We start from the raw sequence: 5286 nt of genomic DNA, 5'->3' as shown, positions 1-5286 counted from the left end.
TTAAAGGCTTCCTACCGGCGCCCGCGCTCCTCTCAGCCCCTGCCCAAGTGGCCGTCCTTCCCGCCTGTGTAGAAGGCCTGGCCCACGGCCAGCAGCCTGGCACCGGCTGGGTGAGAGGCCTTCGTCCCGCGGGCAGGCACGTCCTTAGAGAGGTTGTTGTCCTTCTCCCCTGCGTCACGTGCGGGTGTCTTGTAAATTCTGGCGTGCGCTCGGTTTGGCAGATCGCGTCCCCGCTGCCACGCGCAGGCGCTACCCGACTGAAGCTAACTGGCGATGGGTAAAATCTAAAGTACAACGGAAAAGCGCAATTCTGGTTTGGACGTGAATTTGGTATTGAACTAAACGCTTTAAACTTAAGTAGGCGCGCAGACATGAAGCACCGCTTGCGCATCGGTCACAGGTCAACCATAAACCCATCCAAGCTCCTCAGAAGATTCCAGATGTCTGCGCTTGAAATCCCACAGCAGCCAGCATGCTTCCCGCTTCCTTGCAATCCCATCAAGACCCCAACATCAGACCCGTAATAAGTAGGAGCATAAAGAAGCCATACATGACAAAAGACTAATTTCTTCACTGCATGGAACAGTGCATAGAGGAGCATTGTCATGATTCCGCATGTGTCACATCCATAATTTACCATGATAACAGGAGAACAATACTACAGGTTGGTTGGGGGGGGGGAGGAGGAAAGCATATTCGGCTTTACAATGAGGAACTGTTAAGAGATAAATGTCATTCCCTGCTTAAGAACAGAACAGAGGAGATAAGCTGTACCTTCTCCACTCTTGACCTGCCAACGCATAGGGAAAAAATGTCACCAGAATCAGTTACCTGAAGGACACCTTCTGCCTCCCCATCCAGCTGCCTCTCCACTGAGAATCACCAAGTGGTAGGGTAGAGCCCTGTCATCCTCTTCCTCTGATCTGACACACAGCGGCTTGGCTATCCAACACCCTACAATGATGATCTTAACTATTCCCTGTGACAGGAGCTAACATGCTGAGAGCATGTAAGTGTTAATGATGAAATGGGTTCAGCTTTAAATTTTATTTTAATTAAAGCTAAGGAAGATGGTACAGGTTCCGTAAGGTGAAAAAGTATCATATATGCCATTAGAATGGGTCTGTCGAGGAATTGGCGATAACTGAAGTATGTTTGATTAGTTTTAATAGCAAACACGATTGGAAAGTTAGTGAATAATGTATTTGTGAGGGATGATAGCAAGTCATGAGATCATCAGACTAGATGGTTTACTGTAACTAGTATAAGCTGTTTCTCCAACAGGTGTCAACACAGGAAAATAGAAATATTATCCAACAGTTCAAAGATCACCCTGCAAAGGATCTGAGCAGATACAGTTGGAAATTACGATCCCCATAAGCCAGTATCCCGGAGATCAGGTAAAATGATAGGATCATGTTTACTGCAAGGCTTGTTTGCTTGGGATGTTTGCAAGGCTCGCTCAAACTGTGCTGTAAAATCTGTAGTCGCATGGCATCTGAACAGCATCTGATTTAAAATAAATGTTTAAACTTGCCTAATTTGAATTTGAATGTAGAACCCTGCTCTCCTTCCTGTTAGTGGTGGCATCATATTAGAAGTACTCAGGACAGGAGCAAAAAGCGTTAGGGAGGAACAGAAATAATCGTTCTGAGATAACCAGCTGTCCAGTACATGAAGACAAGAGAGTGAAGGAAAAAGCTTTTTAAGTGTAACTCTACTGCTCAGACGAAACATGGAAACAATCAATGAAAGATGCTGCACCCCATTATACGCACCTGGGTGCACTGCTTTTGGACAACAGCTACACTGCATCTGGCCAACAGGGACCCCAGGCAGAGCTGGCTTGGGGCTGCTTGTAAAAGGCGATGTAGACAAACCCACCATGGGGCAATACGTGCTCTACTGTCTTCACTCTGAAAACGGCTGCCAGTTTTGTCTAGTCTCTGTCAGAAGATGACTTGCTGGGTTCTCCAGTGTTTCACTGGAATGAGACAAACCCATGGAGAAAGAATGAAGATGGTGACAAGCCAATAAAGAGTCAGCTTAGAAAGCATGGAAGTCATGTTGACTAGCTGCAGGAAACCACCAGAAGCTGAGATTACTTCATCTCTCCTTCCCTCTTCCATGCTCACAGAAGAGTTTAAGAGCTTGCTATGCTACTTGCTACTTCCATTCATAATATGTGAGTTCTATTAAATGCTCTCCTGCTTCTGGACATCCCAATTAAAGCAAATTTCAGAAGCAGTGTTATTCCTCCAGCATTTTGCCTTCTGTTTTAGATATACACTTTGTGACCACAATCTAGGTCTTTTGCCATTTGTAATCTAGATTCCCGAAACATGCTCCACAAAAAGTCATCGTTCAGAAACTTCAGCTGCAGAAGGAAATGGCTGCTGACTGCCCGGCAGAACTTCTCAATAGAGGGCTCGTAACTAGGAGCTCTGCACTCAGAATTTACTTGCTGGCTCTGTTTTCTTCCTTTTGTCTCTGGTTCAGTTTGTCTCCTCCTGGTATTTCTAGATTTTCTAGTAGTCAGTCACTCGGCCTTACAAAACACAACCCTTCCCAGATTACCCCTAAACATCGGCCTGTACGTTTCTTCCTCCTAAAACAGCCATGTGACACTAAACAGTCTCTTTCCAAAGTTTTCTTGTAGACCAAAATAAAGCCATGGGGCTTGCAGCGTGATCCAGACAGCTCAGTTTTATCCTTTATGTGGCAACAGCTAAGGAAGTGGCGGAGGAGACTCAGCACTCCGTCTGTGTCATTAAAAAATGCTTTTGCCACTGTGGTCATCCAAGAGGTGGATATAGCAGCTTTTGGGCCAGACTCCACTACCAGCAACATGAAGCAGTCCCTGGGAGGATCTGCTCCAGAAGCCACAGCATTTTCTAGCCTGGCTTCTCTTGACAAAATGGCTGTCTTAATATATGGTTGGTTTTGCTGTTGAGTGAAATCCATAAAATAGAAAAGATTTTCACTTGGGGGCAAGATAAGAGCATTAGAAATTCACAGTTAGGAAGATGTAATATATTAATCTTTCCAGCAATGGTGAAGGAGGAGAACTTTACATACCAGAACAGCTGGAATAAGTAGTGAATTGAAGTAGCGCCTCCCTAGCTGTGATGGCTGAATTAGGAATTAATCTAGAATATGGCTTAGGTCTGTAGACTGCCTTTTTGAACTCCACAGTGAGGAACCCCTAAAGCTATAGTAAACTACCTATTTGTCCTCTCAGCCAGGAGAGAGTGAGAGAAACCTGGTTTGGGTAATTTTCTTAGGATTTTCACCTTTCTGTTTTCCTTACTTCACTCACCCAACATACACACACACACAAAAAAATCTTTTCTTCCAAATTGAGGGATGTTTTCTTAGAAACCTTCTTTATGTCCTATTGTATATGCTATTTACCTAAGTCAAATATTACTTCAGCAGCTGGCAAATAACCACTGGCACTCTTCTTTCACAATCAAGAAGAGATTCACTTGACTGAAGCTCACCACAGATAAGGCTGGGTCCAACACCCTGGAGTGGGCCAGCCACCCTGTAATGTTTCCAGTGCTCCACCCAACATGCCTTCACTGTAAACTATGGAAGAACACCACCACTGCACGGCTTCCCATTAGTTTCACGTGCAGAGAAGTCACCGTGCTTTTGTAAATTAACCCTGGGGTCAACCCATTAAGTCCGCTTTCATGGAAAAGGGGCTTGCCTAAGGGGAGAGGCAACAAGCTGATTCTGAATGCCCAGTATTAGATAAAAACTGCTGAAAACGACTGTGGCATTCACAAACCCTTTTTCTTCAAAAATGTATTTTTAGGGTTAACTTCACTTCCATAGAAAATTCCACGAACGCATGGAATTAGCAAGGCTAAACATGAACACATCCCAGGTAATGTTCCCCTAACATAGCTCTATCCTGTTGTTTTATCAAACAGTTACAGGTCCCATCTCTGATCCCCAATGGACCTTTGGAGACCTATGTCTCTCCTAGGGATGAGCAGGACACTAGGACTGAATCTCTTCCCCTTTCCAAGTCCCCGTGCTCCCTGGCTGTGCACCCTCAATGGAAGTGGGGCACCTCAGGGTTGCAAGGACAGACCGTCCCAGCCATAATTTAAGAGTGTAATTGCAAGCCAGCCCCTGATGAGTTAAACTCAGACATTCATCCAAATAAGCAGGCCAACAGACCATATTCCTAAATTATCACAGGGCAGCTCCAAATCCGTCACATCCAGTTTCTTTTCTGTCATGTAAAAGGCCAGAAATAGCTTTCTGCAGCAGCACAAGTAACCCTGTTGGGTATTAGACTCATTTCAAGGAACTCGGGAATTATCCAGTCGGGGCCACAGCTTCTGTTGATAAATCTCAGTAATCTCAGGAATTATAAGGTAGGGGGTATAGCTGTAGCACCTGTGGATTTGAAATTCAGTAATAACTGAATGCTTTGCTCCCTACCTGCCTAAGCACTTCCCTTACCCCAGTCTCTTTCTCTGATGAGGGTTTCCTACTTCGTTTCTTGTTACCGTTAGCGCTGTTAGAAAAAATGAAGCATTGCAAACTCCCATTAATGTATGTTTCTGGGAAGGTCCAAAGAGAATTCGGACCTACAGAACAGTGTTTCTCAAGTCACCTGACTCCATTGGGAGACTGTAATCCACCAGGATGAGATTCTGCCCTGACTTCATTCCTGAAGAGGGATTTCCTAAACTTCTTTTACTTTTTTGGGGGGGAGGAAAAAATATTGCTTTAACAGTCATTTTCAGCATCAGTAGCAATGGCAGTAAGTAAATGCACATGGTAAGAGAGCCCCGTATGACATCTTTTTTCACTTCCCTAGTGTGAGTCTTTAGCTGTAAGGACAATCAAAAAGTCATTTAACAAAAGACTCCCTGGTTTCAGAATGTGCTTCCATTCTATTTAGGAAAAAGTTTCCTCAACTTTAAAATACTTTGTAAAGAAAAACTTTTGAGACATAGTCTGGATTTGATTAAAAACTATGTTTCCAATAAAAATATTTTGTTTGGATTTCGGTCTTTCATTTGTTACTGTGTTAAATAAAAGATATACTGCAACGTAAAGTATTTGGAATCTTTTTTTTTTTCCAAAAACATCTAAAAGACATTTACCAAATCACTAGAACTTTTACTCCAACATCACAATTTTCCAAAGCATTTTTATAAAAAAAAACCCTTAAAACCCAATAATAATAATAAAAAAATCCCCAAACCTCTGCAGACTGCAAGGGAAAATGGTCATTATGTCCTTACTGGTATTCCTGCT

The sequence above is a fragment of the Egretta garzetta genome, unplaced genomic scaffold, assembly GCF_000687185.1.
Source record: "Egretta garzetta isolate BGI_Z169 unplaced genomic scaffold, ASM68718v1 scaffold321, whole genome shotgun sequence".
NCBI classification, from domain to species: domain Eukaryota; kingdom Metazoa; phylum Chordata; class Aves; order Pelecaniformes; family Ardeidae; genus Egretta; species Egretta garzetta.
Note: the sequence above shows the minus strand (reverse complement) of the source record.